Source organism: Mixophyes fleayi, chromosome 10, assembly GCF_038048845.1.
Source record: "Mixophyes fleayi isolate aMixFle1 chromosome 10, aMixFle1.hap1, whole genome shotgun sequence".
NCBI classification, from domain to species: Eukaryota; Metazoa; Chordata; class Amphibia; order Anura; family Limnodynastidae; genus Mixophyes; species Mixophyes fleayi.
Window position 1 is genome coordinate 55,577,406 of NC_134411.1, and position 16,773 is coordinate 55,594,178.

The following is a 16,773-nucleotide window of genomic DNA, read 5'->3' on the forward strand; positions in this document are numbered from 1 at the left end:
GATATCCCAATAATTAGAGAAATAAGTCCGTAAATATACCCAAACTCAAATCATAAATACAAAATAGGTTAAATACCAAAAAAAGAAAAGAGAACCGCGCTGTGGAAAATAGAGTCAAATGCACATATTCAATCAAATTGAGGACAAGGATTAGTTCAATGAAATCAATTTATTATACTACAATCAATAACACAAAAAAATTATAAAATAAATGTAAAATGGAGCAAGCTTCCAATAGGCTGATAGTCTAATCGTATGTAACTCAATCTGTGGAATCTCACTGATAAAACATGCTAAACTTTTCAAGGAATCCTCCAGAGTCCATTAGAGAAAAGTATCTCAAAAATCCAAATCAGTCCAGTGGAGTAATGATTCCTAGGTGCAGTTTACTGATATTATAGGCATTGTCAGGATCTGCCTGCAAGCCTTTGCATTGCATGCTGCTTTGCCTGGCAGCTCCTGCCTTTGGACTTTATTATTGTGTTATATATATTTTGGGGCAGTACCTCTATTCAAAAAAAGGTGCTGCTATTGTGGCTTCCTTGTGTGTACTAAGGGTTTCCCTACTTATACCTGTCACTCCCAGCATACTTTGCTGGATTTTGTTGTTACATTCTGTTGTTACTTTGTTGTTCCTGCCTTCTGCTATGCTTCTGAATACTTGCTGCTTGGGATCTCTCCATACCTCCTGCTTCCCTGAATCAGCTGTGTACCTGGTACTTTCTGTAAGCTCATATTACCTCCTGCTTCCTGCATCAGCTTTGTACCTGGTATTTTCTACAAGCTACAAGTATTTACTGCAAACTCATGATTACCTACTGTTTTGTACACTTCAGCAAATAAACATTGAGTGTTTTTCACCATATTCGTGGCTCCTAGCTGTATTCCTGAATTTAACCGTGACAGGCATGAATATTGTAAAAGTTCATGAATATCGAGGTAATATACCGGATAAAGATTTAAAATCTAATGGTTTCCCATATTTATGAGGTTATCAGTTCACATGCCGAAAATGAGGAAAAAAGAATATATACTCTTACCGGTAAGAAGTCTTATTGAGTGTATCCTCCAGAGGATTTAATAATACATTTAATCATAAAGTTTCATAAAAGAATAATTATTTTAATATGGTAGCACTGCGGTCAACATTGCACATGGCCAGTGACTTTAGCTCAGCACACACTCACCGGCAATTCCCGGGAAGCCAGCTGGAGATCACTTCATTCTTGCTTGAAGATCTCCACAGCCACACGGTTTCCTGCAGGAAAGATACAATTTTTAGTAAAAGAAGCCCTCACTTTGCATTACACGATGGATGCGCTGCAGTCACTTTTTGTAAGTTAATTAAACAATAAATAAAAAATATATTTCACATGCTTGAACATTGTACAGCATTGGCAAGGTGCTGACAGTTTGAATTAGTACACACTTACCATCAAAATTTTGGTTGCGAAATTAGCAGTTATCATTTGCGACCAAGTACAACAAGTTGTATGCAATCCCTTTTAAGAATGTCATCAGGTCCACAGTTTCTCTTTGACTGATGCAGATTTGTAAAGCTCTTTCCCTTGTCTTATGTTCCTTCCTTGGTGGTGTTCTTCTCGTGTTGGCAGTCACTTTCTCGATTTGGGCTTTAGTTGTATTATGCTCTTTTATGAAGTAGGTAATGAGGTTGTATACACCTAACTTTTTCTCGCCCAAAGTACTGTTCAACCACCATTGCTAACCTTCCAATTTATTATTGGTTCTTGGGAAACCCAAACTGCTGTTTTCATGCACAGACCAAATCCTTGGGTGAAGCAACTGTGCTGTTCTTGTTGATTGGCTGTGGGTTCTTTTGCGAAGTCTTCCTAGCACTTAATTCTCCTCAAAATATTTGACAACTGCTTCAGCATTTTGTGGAAAATGTCTTATTAATTCCTCAAAAGCAGCTGGTATTTTGTTAGCGGGCAGAAAAGCCAGGGCTTGCAAATGCCTCATCTAGAGTGCAAAACCGGTGTCCAGGCCGTAGAGCTGAGATAATCCTGCTGTTTGGATGGTTTTGTAGATGCTCTGACCCAAATGAAACAAGCAACATTTATGCGTGCAGTTTACAAATTTGCTCTTGGTGGCACTGATTGCAGCAATCTCAAAACCAGTCAAGATGTACTGTGGAGCCAGGTCAATGTCATATTTACATGCATATTCCTGGAGGTCTTGTAGAAAACATTCATAGCACTCCTGGCTTTTACTAGACAGTGTATAAGGCACAAAACATTGGGTGTCTTCATCTGTACCAACCAGAGCATGGATGGTGTAGATTTGGCGAGAAAATATAGGGCAGGTCTTAAAGGTGACATCCATCACCCAATATGCGGCTTCCTGAAGTTTTTCCAAATTCTGCAGAGTGGCAAAGACTAATATCTGTTTGCTTCCAAAAGTGCTGTCCTTTCCAAGAATTTTTTAAATTGTCAGGCACATTGATTTCATTGATGGACGTAGGCTGTGCTGTCATATCAGTGTTTCTCACCATCTTCACAGTTTGCCTGAGAGCAGCTCAATTGGGCATATAAACTGTGCTTGTTTATGGCATTGCTGCTGTCACAGTTTGAATGATCTGGGCTAGGCTCTTCTGTGTATTTCTGGCCCGTTCCCTGATGTTCTGTCTTGCCATAGCAACATCAGTTTGCTCTGCCCTCACAGGGTGATTATGTTCGCTGTGTGAATACAATTCCAGGGTATGTGCAAATTCAATGGTGAAGACCCAGGATTGACAAAGTCCATTTTTGTGTTCGTTGCAACACCAATAGCACTTTTCTCCATGCAGTTTGTTTTTGGTGAAAAGAAACCCATCGACATTCAAAAGAGATCCACCCTTCTGCGTTGGTACGAGTGAAACAGATTCAGAAGCCATAATTTGAAGTTAATTGTTATCCCCATCTAAATGTATTACAAAAGTTTAGTCCACTGGGTTACAAATGTGGATACCAGAAGAATAGAAAACAGGTATAACAAAGTAGTGTATAGCAATATTCGTTCTCTGTAACAGAGTTAGGAAATGCCAAATTAACCACACAAACTAGCAAGCTTATTCTGCAGCATTAAATGGCAAGTTTACAGTGTTTGCTACCATGTTTCATAGGGGCTAATCTGAGGTGCGACTATTTACCTATATGTTGTCAGATATTACACTATGTATGACTGTCTGAAAGATATCACAAACTGGCAGAGGTCATCCTGTGTCTAGCTGAAGTGATTTACTGTTTTAAATTCAAGTACTTTACACTTCAAACAGACACATGGTCGTGTGAACTTTAAAAGCCTGTTAAAGTAGAGACATGTTGTCTGTTTGTGAATACGTGCAGACTGTTATGCACAGACAAATTACACTGGAAACCTACCAATGTGTGTGATTTGTCTAATGAACAGATCAATTAATTTAAGCGACTGTGATTGCATATGTAATCAATGTGCTTGCTCTCATGAACACCACACAGTATTTTATTAAAAAACAACTGCTTAAACTTTAATATGTTCAGGTTTCTATTTTAAAACTTCAAATGGGGTATGTAGTGAGTGGGTAATGGCAATGTTGTCCTTGAGAATCGTTCTAGATGTATTATTTTGACTTTTTCTTTTACTTTGATGTGTTCAAGTAGTTACAAATAATTTACTAATACATATGATTTTGTAGTTGGAATTAAGAAGAAATAGCTCCCAGATTTTGAATGAAGTAAAAAAGTCTTCATCATTCTATACAATATTTCATTATATTTAGTAAGTGGTAAGTCAGGGGTCAGAAACCTTTTTCTATCAGAAAGGCGGCAAAAAGCTTTCCAAGCCAAGATGTGGCAGATAGATATATATATATATATATATATATATATATATAGATAGATATATATATCCCTCGTATTTGTGGCCAGTGTCGGACGGGGTCATAAAGGGCCCACCGGGGACTGCAACGCTAGGGGCCCACCAGCAGGGGTGTGGCCAGCCATCATAGAGGCGAGACCAGACACTAGAGGGGGAGTGGTCAGCCCACAAAGGACAGCTAGCACCATAAGGTAGTATTTAAAGAGTACACAGTCTTGACCTGCCCCTTAGATTGGGCAGAACAGTCAACAAAAATCGGGATTGTCCCACTACACCAGGCTTGGCTAACCTGTGGCACTCCAGGTGTTGTGAAACTACAAGCCTCAGCATGCTTTGCCAATATATAGCAGCTTATTGCTGGAAGGGTATGCTGGGACTTGTAGTTTCACAACACCTGGAGTGCCACAGGTTAGCCAAGTCTGCACTAGACTTAGAACATTTGACAGACTGTCCTACCTGTTCTTGTCACTTTTACCACCTGTGGATGCTGGTTTCTTTCGTTGCGGCTTGTCTGGATCCTGGAATGTTGGGAGCCCTATTTGGAAAAAATAATGGGTACATTTAGAAAATTACAAACAGCCCCGGCGTTAAATCAATAGGACCCACAATTAATACTTAGCCACCACCTACCACACACACATTATAAAGCCACAAGCCCGCTGTGCCATCACACACACTACTGTGCTCCTTAATCACCATGCTGTGCCTCCTTATGATCACACTGCGCCCACCATGCTGCTTTTGCTCCCCCCTTTTCCTGGCCCCCTTTCATCACCCTGTGCCGTGCTGCTTTGGCTCCCCTTCACACTCTGCCATGCTGCTTTGGACCCCCTTCATTCTGTGCCATGCTGATCTGGCCCCCCTTCACAATCTGCCATGCTGACCTGGCCCCCTTTCACACTCTGCCATGCTGCCTCGGCCCCTTATCCCTCTTCCATCCCTCTCACTATTTCCCTCAGGGCTTCTCTGCTTTTTTCTGTTTAGAAAAAAAAATGACAGGCTGGCTGGCTTGGGAGCGCACTCACTTACCTGTCTCCTCTGTCTGTGAAAAGCTCCGACATCCTGCTCCTCTGGGTGGCCGCAGCTAGTGATGATAACAGGAAGGCAGCAGGAACTACTCCTCCCCTGCTGAAAGTAAAAAACACAATACTGCGAGAGCTCTCTGCACCTGCGCGGTAGTGTTTGTTACGAAAGTGTCGCCACCGCCGCCATTGCAAGTCAGGTCTTCCCCATACGCTCCGCACTAACAGCGGAGGGGGTGGAGCTTTAACGTGGCTGGGCCTACTGGTGGATAGCCCGGCTGCCCGGCAGGCCAGTCCAAGGCTGACTGTGATGTTTCAAGGTGCTGCAAAGTTGGGAAGTATGTATATGGTATATAATAGTGTTTTATATGTTATATAATATATTAAGGTGTATTATGAGGTATATAATGATGTATTATATGGTATATAATATATAATGGTGTATTATTACGGTACATAATATATGTCTTATATGGTATATAATGGTGTGTAAAATAAAATTCAGTGCAGATATAAAGACACATATGTATAGGTAGGAAGTTCCATGTATATATTATAATTTATAATAGGAACATTATCCATATAGCATATTTTACATAGGAAGAAGAATAAAGAGTGTATTAGACAGACCTATGAGTTAAATGCTCGATTACTAATGGACACAGTATAGGAAAATAATTTAGATATTTAATGACAATATGTGTCCTGAGTATAGGAGATCGGTGGCCATTTTCTTGTAGTACAAATTAGTGAATATAACCTAGAGTAAAAATGCTGTACATTATCTCTAGGCAAATGAAAACAATGTCTTGTGAACGTTAGAGACTATCTTACTGGGGAAAAACGTAATCACTAAAGTTAAATTATTAATTGATATTAGTGTCCTTACTTCTGAAGAGTGGCGGCCATTTTGTTATAGTCTCCCAGACACCACAGAAACTCCTTCCATTCCGAAGTGAAAAACACACTACCGCGCAGGTGCATAGAGCCCAGACATGGCTCTCTACACCTGTGCGGTACTGTGTTTGCTGCCGACATCGCCAGTCATGTGCTCCCCATAAGCTCCACCTTAACAGTGGATGGGGTGGAGCTTCAATGCGCCGGGCCTACCGGTGGATAGCAGGCTGCCCGGCAGGCCAGTCCGAGGCTGTTTGTGGCCCCAGTTCATGTTATCCCTCCCTATTTACCTTGTGAACTTAACAGTGTGAAACTCCTTCAAAATTTGATTTAACAGGGGTGTTCATTTACAGTAACCCCTAAATATTATAGTAGACATATGCATTGCCCCCTAACCCTATAACTCTCAATTGTCATATCTGTACAACACTCTGTGAATAAATGTAATGTCCACACAATATAATATGTTGAAAAAAATGTTATTGAATAGAAAATCATTGCAAATTTAGTCATGAATATTGAATCTGTGTATAATATTGTTGAGATTGTACAAATAAAATCCTTAATTCATACAATCTATTTAATAATTTCAAATGCTAAATTTTGAAAGATGGCTGTACAGTGATGTTGAAATATTGTCGCACTAAAAATTCTTGAGACGGGAATTCATTCTATGCCCTGCTATGTTATTTTCTTCAAGGAGAATGGTTATTTGAACGTTGTAGATTGTTATCTGACATCTGTAACAATAGAGAAATCAACATAAGTGTATATGTTACATATTGCATTTTATAAATGTTGAAAACAAATTTTAGTTTTATTGGTAGATAAAGCACAAATAATTTATAAGCAATATGTAATATATATGAAATTTAGAAAAGTACACAATTATTACAAGTCCAAAATTTATTTTAAATTCAGATTTACTTACATTTACACATTCTGATTGATTGACTTGGCTGCTGTCTGGATCTTAATAGTGTTACATGTTATGTTCTGAACACTTTGTCAACACCCTTGACCTTAATCACAAGACTACAAATAGACAGGGCCGGATTAAGGGAATGGAGGCCCCTGGGCTAAGGGGGCCTCCATTCCCCCGTGAGGCCCCCAATGTGAGCCAAAATTTCCTAATTGTCCAAAATTTGCCTCAGATTGTTGAGAACCAATCACAGATGAAATTGTGGCTGGCTTCTGTTCACTTGCACTATGACAAAATTGTTGCTCATGCTGTGTTGGTTCAGGTGACATTTGTACTTCCAATGAAGAGTTCGCGCTTCAGGTGTTGGCACTGTGTTTTTAATTACCTCAATTGTCTCTGTGTCCAACACTTCTTCACTTGTATTTCTTTCAAGGGACACAGCCACTGTAAACACTTTGTAACATAGACTTAAGACTAACAAAATCTATAATGTCAGATACGCCCGACCTCAAGGTTCATTGACGAATCTGTACATGAACAGAATAAATTATCCCAGTCATTGTACATGAACAATCGTTTGGGTCCTCAATTGCATCTGTCACAGGTACTACAGTTTTTAAATACTAGCAAGAAACCACTCTTGTTACGAAATGTCAATTGAGGACCCAGATGATTCTTCATGTACAGTGACTGGGATACTTTCTTCTGTGTCATGTACAGATTCGTCAATGAACCTTGAGGTCGGCGTATCTGAAATTATAGATTCTGTTAGTCTTAAGGCTATGTTACAAAGTTATTACAGTGTCATGATAAAAAATTTAAATTAAAGACTTCATCTTCATGCTCCTGGTGCAAATGGTGACGCTTGCCTTCTTTCTTCTTTCTGTGGAAATTTAAGGCAAAGTAATTTAAAAATTTCAGAAAAAATAATTAGTGCTGTTTAAAACATATCAAACATGTGTTGTGGCTAGGAATATGCCAACATTTGCACAAATAAAAAATAAATGTGTTTGGTTTGACCCAATATTATAGTACATTTGCACAGCTATGTCAATGGATTGCTTCTGTTAATGTTTCAGGGACAATATGTTTTGCACTTTAAAAATTATTATTACAAAGCTTACCATGAGACTTGGAGACATCCTTAGGTGTTTTCACTGGTGAAATATCTTCATACAGGTTTCGTGACTTCGAGGAGTGCCATTGACTGCAGAAACAGCTTTGGAGATAGAATTCCAGATCTTCATCCTGACCTGGCAGCTGGTCTTCAAAGCTTCTTTGCCAAGAATCTTGTACTTGACTCGCAATACCTGAAATAATATGTAATAACATAAAAAAATGAATGTAGTACAACAAAGTTTAAAAGTAGATTTTACATTATTTGTACTTGGTTTATGTAACAAATATTTTTTGGGGGGTTTTACATGAAATGTGGGTTTAACACCCACCATTAAGTTGATTGACATGGGGTCAAGAGCCACTACATTGTTTGACACATTGCAAATAATAAATAGGGCTGTTGTTAAACTCAGTTTTAAGCAGTTAAAGAGAGACAGCACATTTTGAATTTCTAATTAACACAAGATAGATATGTGTATCAACAGTAAGTATGTGTATTTCAAAATACATGTGGGTCATATATTTGCATAATATAATCTACAAAAAAACTATAAATCTTGTCTGCAATACAGCTATTGTTTATATTGACTGAACAAAAGAAAAAAATGGATAGAGGTGGCCATTTTTAATCTGATTTTATATCTAAAATGTGTAAAGACAATAGATTGTATGACTTTAGTTAAAAATATAAGACACATGCTGTAAAAAAAAAAATTGATTTACAGGGAAGGTATACATATTACACACTGCATACAGTAACTATGCAGTAAGTTAAATTTTAATATACAGTTTACCTGTCCATGAAAGTATAGGTATAGGTTATGTCATTATAATTGTTTAAAATAATCACTGAATGTGATATGGACATATTTACCGATGGATGGGTCAATACATAAAAATATATTAACCTGGAAAACTAAAACTTGGTTTTCAGCCTCAGCAAATGGTGGACCGCGATTTGAGGTACTCGATCCCTCGTCTGGATCTTCATCATCAGTTGAATCCTGGTGACCCATGTGATGTTCCTCTTCTTACTCAGGAATGGCGGCTGTCGAACCAGATGGAAGTTGTTCCATCCCAATAATGATCTGAGTCACTTCTTCTTTACTCGAATGTTGATCAGGTCACTCTTCCTTGCTTGAGTCATGTGGGGAAACAAGCCTCCAACGCTTCCTAGACATACTGGGCAATATAATATTAATTTTAAAAAAAAATTGCTTTAAAAAAATCAGTTATTTCTTTATGGTATCAGGCTCAAATTCAGGACAAATTCAGATGAACAATCAGCTGTAGGGAAACACAATTTCTGGAACCAGAAACCAGGTCAGCAAGTCAGATTCACCACAGCAAGCTCAGCAAAATTGTAGAAATGGCAGAGGACAAATTTGTGCCAAACATTTTTATACTGCATGTTCCGAGACGCAAACTGTATCAATATTATGATAAACATTCACATCTGATAGGATAGAATTAATATATTCACATTTCTGTGACATCATCAATGTGTTCTGATTACAAGTACCGGGTCATTATTTTGAACAATTATGACTTTATTAAAATTACAATTTCATGGAGTGTAATGGGATAAATTGGAAATAAAAATCAAGTTTATAAATAAGACTTGGATGTATGTATGTTTTATATGCATTAAATGGAAGTACCTTGATATTATTGAACACATGTGTGCTGTTGTATTACAAAAAATGGACAGGATGTTTAATTTGCTTTATGTGAGACATAGTCTGATTACTGTAAAAATATTTGCATGTTAGTAATTTGGCTACAATAATTTAAAGTATATTAGTTTACATTACTGATATGGCCAAGTACCTTCATATGATTACTTAGGTCGTAGGTGCTATTGAAAAAAATGTCCGCAATTGTTTTTTTTTAGCTCGGTTATGGGGGGGGTGTGGAATCATTATAAATTGTGTAAGGATCAATGAAAGTATATTATTATACATTCCAGATATGCCAAAGTACACTAATTTGATTCCAAAGTTTGCGGGGGCCTATTGAAAAGAAAAGGCTGAGAAAAAAATAGGTGCGATGTTGTTATTTCATTAGGTGGGGGATACATTAGAAATGGTCAAGATCAATTAAAGTATAACAGTCAGTGTAATGTCAGTATGTAAAATCTGTCATCTTTAAAATCTGTCATCTTTATCACTATAATGGTATTTTGTGATGTAGGCATTTAGTGTAGTCCGCATAGAAAGTTTTTGTTTTTATGGTTGAGTTGGAATTATATGTATCAGTATATTAAGACTGTCATCTTTATAGAGATGTAGGTGTTTTCAGTTGTACACATTATAGTGGTCGTGATTTCATGTATGTCGCTATTGAACACATGTCTATCATTGTCAGTGTCGCAATATCACGTGTCAGATTTTTATAGTTATCTGCATTATATATATACGTCGGGTGTTATTGCTATTGCTGATGCATGTTGTCAGCATTATAGTTGTGGATATTATGTTGGCGTCTAGTTTTTGGTTATCAGTATTTATGTGTTGGATTTTACTGCGTAGGTTCTGTAAGCGTCAGGAATATGACTACCACCGTGTATCATATAGATGTGTATTGGAAGTAAATTAAAAGTCTGCTTCCATACTTATACACCTTTATACATTTAGTGTTGAAGAAAAGCACATGGGAATTTATTTTATAGATATGTTTTGGAAGACCATACTTGTCTATTGAACATGTTTTATACTTGTGCCTTTATTTTAAATAAATCTATATATTAATCGATAGTACACAAAATAAACCACACATTGTTAATCCAACACATTAATTGTTGAACAATATCCAAAAAATTATCCATTGAAAAATATAGAGAAAAGCAAAAATATAATAATTTATACTTCCACTGTCAGCTTTAACACTTTAGCGCTTAACCTGGCTATTGCTTTGTGACATTACCTTCTCATACACTTGAAACAACTCCAAGAATTTTTTTTCAAATTTCTTGAATTTTTTTGTTAACATCAATGATGTTTGTTCATAATTCTGTAAAATATTCCTTCAGCTTCTCCATCTTCTCAACCGCACTCCTGCTATCACCAGAAGGACTACCAATATTCTTCTTCAGAACTTTCGCCAAATATGACGATGGTACCTATGAGGAAAGGAAAAATATTTTTTAGATTTTTAATTAAATCGAACAAAGAAACGGAACACATGTTCTTTTCCACCACAGTGAAAAGTACCATTTTCTAACATTGCACACTGCTCGAAATAACTTTATGTTGTGGTCTCTCCTGGTGCATCTCTGCAAAGCTGTCCTTTTGGTCCATAGGATCTGTAAAACAGGCGCCATTTTGGTTATTATAATGCTACAGGGTGTTCCAAACATTTCTAACAACGTTTACATGTCATTACAAATACCTTCTTTTATTGTAGCTTTAATATCACTGATTTTCATCTAACTTTTGTCTTGTTTATAACAATTAGTTTTTCTTGAACTTTAACATTTGCAGTATCTGCACAGCACAATTCTTTGTGCATTCTTTTTGTACATATTAATTATACTTTCTTTTATAGAATTAAAAATTGTCATTTGTAAAGGAAATCACTAGCAAGCCCTTCTAACAGTTATATAACATATTAACTTTGCTTTTCACATGTAATATTCACTTTTTCAATGCTTTTATGGATTTTTATAAGTCTTCGTTGTTCTTTATTTTTTAAGTCTGACCACCAATTTTTCACTTGAAATTTGGTAATTTTCTTCCCCAGTTTCTCCTTGAATTGGTTTAGCAGTTTTTGCATGATCACTTCTTTTCTGTGATTAACTTCTCAGTATTTTCACTTTTGACAGTCGTAGTCATGCTGGTCCAGCACTTTTGTCATCATCTCTATCTCTCTAGGGCTCATTGGTTTTGCTCTTTTAATGTCTGCTAATTGCATGTATTCTTCTTCTCCATTCCCCACACTCCTTCATCAATTGTTTCACTTTGTTCGTGCACCTCCACCGACACCTGCTCCTCATCTGCCATCTTCTCGCGTCCTATGATGTCAGATAGTCTCATTGCTATTTTTATAAACACAGACATGGCCGTTCGTTTCAGATATGGACCAATCAGGGATGGTACAGGTACAGGTACAGAATGAAGCATTGTGGGTGAAGTTCATTGGTGTATAATAACCTCATGTTTGCTGATATGTCATATTTAACCCCGAAAACTAGATAGAATGCGAAGGGATACTCCGATAGTTTTACCACCTTTCATCTGTTAAAGTTCAAGGTACATTCTTTATGGAAGGATAATATATGTTTTGTTGTAGGCTTGTGCTCATTTCAAATACGGCTTCAATATATATTTTGTAATGGTACGGTTAACGTTTGTATTTTGCTTATATTTATTCTAGTGAACACCATTTTATCTGTTAAGTAATAATTACAAACTTTTATTTCTAAATTTACATGCATATTTTCTGTGTGAAAATATAACTATTTTTACTTACATATTTTGTAGATAATATTTCAAAATGGCATATGACTGCAATGTGGAGCTCATGAAGAACTTCATTGAGACTTATAGGCCTCATCCCTGCTTGTGGATTAATTCAATCTAAGGAATATTCCAACAGTCCGTTGCAGAATGTAGCTATCAAAACTTGTTAAAACATGTCTTCCACATTACCCTGGAGCAAATGTTGAGTGGGCCAAGGGGAAGATACAGAACCATAGGACTGTATCAAAAAAATAACTAAATAAGATTGAGGCCTCAAATAAATCGGAGGTCTGCTGCAGAAGATGTATATGTGCCAAAGCTGTAGTACTATGACCTCCTGCACTTCATCCGTGAAAATTAAATAACAAGACAGTCCACCTGCAACATTGATACAGACAGTAGTTTTCCCCCATATGAATTGGTGCAGAGGGATGATGATACACCACCAAGTGGAACAGTAAGTGAAAAATGTAACGATGGTGATGCATAAAAGGTTTATTGTATTACATATTGTATAATATATAAATCACAATCAAGTGTACATAGATAACATGCTTCTGTACATAAACTGCACAATGTCATTCTGCCATGACACAGCACCCACACCGTGAAAATATTATAGGTATGCCTCCCTGTTTAATTTGGCCATGTGACTTGCATTTTTTAACTGCCCTGGTATCAACCCCACAACTTCAGTTATTTCCACATTGTTGTCCATATTGGTATGCGTTCTGCGCACACAGGTTTTTTTGTGCCTAATAAAGTTATGTAGTACACAACAAGCCATCACCACTTTGTCTACCTTGTCTAAATGTAGATTTATTGATGAATAAAAGATTCTAAATCTGTTACTTAGAATTCCAAAAGTGTTTTCCACAACACGCCTAGCTCGTGACAGCCTATTATTAAATATCCACCTCTCTGTCGACAGATTGCATTGTGGATACGGTTACAATATATTATTGTGTAAAGCAAAGGCTTCATCGGCCACTAATACAAAATTAATTCCATATTTTGTGTCACTTCCTGTCGGTAGATTAAGTTAATTAGTTTGACATGGAAGGGAGTCTGCTCCAATGCACCTCCATCTGATACCTTCCTATGTTTCCCAATGTCCACAAATAGGGATTTGTAGTTGGCATCCACTATGGCCATTAGAATGATGCTGAAAAGCCTTTATAATTGTAATAAGATCCACTTTGGAGGGTGGCATAATTCGAACACGTTTCCCATCAATGACACCACCACAGTTTTGAAACTTTCATTGCCTTTCAAAATCTTCAGCAATATTTTACCATTGCTCTACCGTTGAAGGGAACTGAAAGATAAATAGGTTTGAGATTGTTAAATTGGTACATGCATGAATTGTTATACTCATTTTTTTTATATTAATGTGTGATGTTGCTGACCAACAGGAGACAACTTTAACTACAATGATACAGGGAAGCCAGCTAACAGTTGACAACCAGGGCATAACAGAAGTTGCACCAGAGAAAAAAAAGTGGCCAAAAGATGAGAAAGAAATGGCTCTATGAACTCAAGCAAAGTGATGCGCTAACTGAAAAGATGGTGTAATGCGCAAACAATTTGATGACAAAAAAAACACCACAAGATTTATTTGATCTGCTTGCAGAAATTCTAGCAAGTAAAATGAAGAGAGCAAGCAGACCTATACAAATCCAAATAGAACGTTTGGTGTGTGACATCATCTGTAGGTCCACCGTGGAGGAATTGTGACCAGACTCAATTTTAACGCCATCCAACCACAGGCAGGCACCCTCTTACACATTTCAGCCTACCCAAATTAAACATTCAAATATGGAAGGTCAGTGTATTATGCCAAAACCCTACATGACTTCAACACCAATGTCCAGCACAAGCATGTAACACTACTCTAGGACTTCATACCCAATGGATAACAACGAACTGTTGCATTATGAACAGCTTATTTGTTTTTTTTTATTGTATTGCATATTTTTTATATAATGTATAGTTTCTAGTTTAATATAATAGTATATTGTTTTAAAAAAAAAGAGTATTTGTTTTACCAACCTTCATATACTGTTCACGAAGAACTTCAATTATAGCATCCCAGGTCTCAGGTATGATTAAACCCACAACTTGAGGTGAAATTGCTGTTCTGTATTTGAGATCAGCCAGTGTCTTTCCTGTGGCCAAAAATCTCAGGGTAGCAACTGGTCTCTGCTCTGCAGATATTTCCTTAAATCGGTGCCCTCCTTCTGGATAAGGGGTTACAAGTCGCAGCAGTTCCTGGAATTCATTTGCAGGAAATTCCGGAAATCATCAGGATTGTTGTATCACCTGCAGCAGGAGTATATTAGAGAACCACTCTTTGGTCCAACAAGACTGATTCTTTCTCCCTCTTTCCCTCCGGGTCTGTGCTTGCAGTCTTCTGGTCATAGTGAGTAGCAAAAGACCAGTAGCTTGCTGTTGTTCAACAGTATCCATAATACTAAAATAAATTGCTGCTGTGCAGTTGCGAAAGAACATACACTGTACACAATGATGCGTTATAGAATGAATGAAAAAGATGTGTTTTGTTTTCCTTTTAAGAGTTTTTAGGAGGTTCTTACTGGAGATGTTCTGCCCTTAATTTAAATTTCTTGGGCATATTGCTGCAGGGACCTCATATGTCGTCTCAGTGTGTACGAATTCAAAATCTTTTAACACAGCAATATGGCCGTGAAAAGTTGCTGCCCTGATGGATAGTCTTTCATTAATCGTTTAAAACTTGTCTAGTGTATACGCATGGATCGCCCGAGTGATCGGACCTTCAGTCATAGATACAATCATTGTAGATGATATTAAAAAAGTACTTTTAGGACTGCGCTCAACTCTTTATAGGTAAGAGCAGCTACACTGAAATTAATCCCTTCCTCTATTACATCTGATTCTAATAAAGTATGCGCTCAATTGCCTATTTAGACATAATGTTGTATAGGGAATATTCAAAAGTGGATCCAAAGGAATAGAAGAAACAATTTAATAATAATTAATCACATCTAAAGCCACACACAATGTGTGTATCGAATAAATTAACAATACAAAGCAATACAGAAATTGCAGGATGAAATGAACAACCAACAAGATAAAATAAAAATGAATGATGTGAGGATTGAATTAACCAGGCAAAATTAAAAACGATTGACTGGCAACTAAAAACGGACTAAATAAAGTCCAATATCACAAAGTACATATGAATCCAGTAGTCCAGATAACATTTGCTGAGTCCTCTGGTAGAGGAGAAATGTAGAATGAAAAGGGGGAAAGTGAGAACCACCAACAGGGTAAAGATCATAGACTCACTGTCCTCTGTAATTTGGTCTGAAGTGAAGCGATTGACAAGGTGTAGCATCTGCGGTTTGATGTTTCCAAATCCTGGTGCGCTAAATCCCCAGGTGAGCATCGATAGCGGGGAAATGATAGTGTACTGAGTGGAACCAAGCGGCAGGGGACGTGTGTTCCACAATGGAATGCGGGGTGTCTATTTTCTGTATGACATCACAATATGGGCATGGACATTGTGGAATGCACGCCGCCTGCCGTTCGGTTCCACTCAGTTCACTGTGTAGTCAGCAGCATGGCTATTGTTTGAACTGTGTACAGAATGGCAGGAGGTCCTACTAATCCTGATACCAATCGAATAGCAAACTATTTACCTAGTGTAATTAGTTGCATTAAAATCCAACAGGGTATTGTGTATAAAAGAGACAGTATATTGCACGCCTGTAATGTCAGCATGTCTAGCAGAACTTTACTAATTGAAATACTAATTGCATAGGTTAAATCAAAGTGTAAGTCCTTGACAGGGTAAAAGGAGTTTGCTAATTGTATCCAAATACACATCTTGATAGTAAAATCTTTGGATAAGTAAAAGCTCTGCATTACTCAGATAAAAAAATCCAATTACACTATAACCACATGTGACATTAAATCATTCTATACATTTATTGCACATCTGGAAGGGTGCAACCATATAAAACATATCCACTTCAGGACCAGATGGATTTTATTGTGAAAGGTATTGATTTTATTCTAAGGCCTAATTATTTTTGGTTCGGGGTGTGCATTTACAGACAGATAAATGGTACAGCAATGTGAACCCTATTTGTCAGTTTCACAAATTAAATATGGTGAAATGGGAAAATGACTGAATAAAGCCCAACATCACTTTCATAAAAACATCTAATACATTGGTTTAGGTATATAGATGACATTTTAATGTAAGTGAATGATTTTATTGCATATAGAAATTTAAGCAATTTAAACTCAGCTGAAGTCAGTGCTGAAAGAGTTAATTTTTTGGGTCTTGGAATAATTGTCAAAATGGCTAGATCAGCACTAGAACATATAATAAACCTGTTGATTGCAACGGTTTCATTCCATCTTCTGGTAATAATTATAGTAAATGGTTAGACAATATTCAAAAAGAACAATTAAAGAGAATCTGGAGAAATTGTCCTGAAATATCCACGTA

The 16,773-nt window shown here is 37.1% G+C and overlaps 1 protein-coding gene and 1 long non-coding RNA gene across 2 annotated transcripts in view; both read right to left on the minus strand.

The window, feature by feature from the left end:
- Positions 1-3,680, minus strand: part of LOC142104229 (chymotrypsin B-like) — a 28,483-nt gene extending 24,803 nt beyond the window's left edge. The window contains exons 1-2 of the mRNA XM_075188795.1: positions 1,434-3,680; positions 1,188-1,258 (exon numbers count right to left, since the gene is read on the minus strand). The gene's annotated coding sequence lies outside the window, so the exon portion shown is untranslated. The remainder of the gene's footprint in view (positions 1-1,187; positions 1,259-1,433) is intronic.
- Positions 3,681-7,432: 3,752 nt separating this feature from the next.
- Positions 7,433-12,654, minus strand: LOC142104231 (uncharacterized). Its single transcript, XR_012679536.1, has 5 exons — positions 11,028-12,654; positions 10,741-10,936; positions 8,724-8,997; positions 7,821-8,006; positions 7,433-7,579 (listed from the first exon to the last, which is right to left on the minus strand). It is a non-coding gene; the product is annotated as an uncharacterized LOC142104231 (long non-coding RNA).
- Between the last annotated feature and the right edge of the window lie 4,119 nt (positions 12,655-16,773).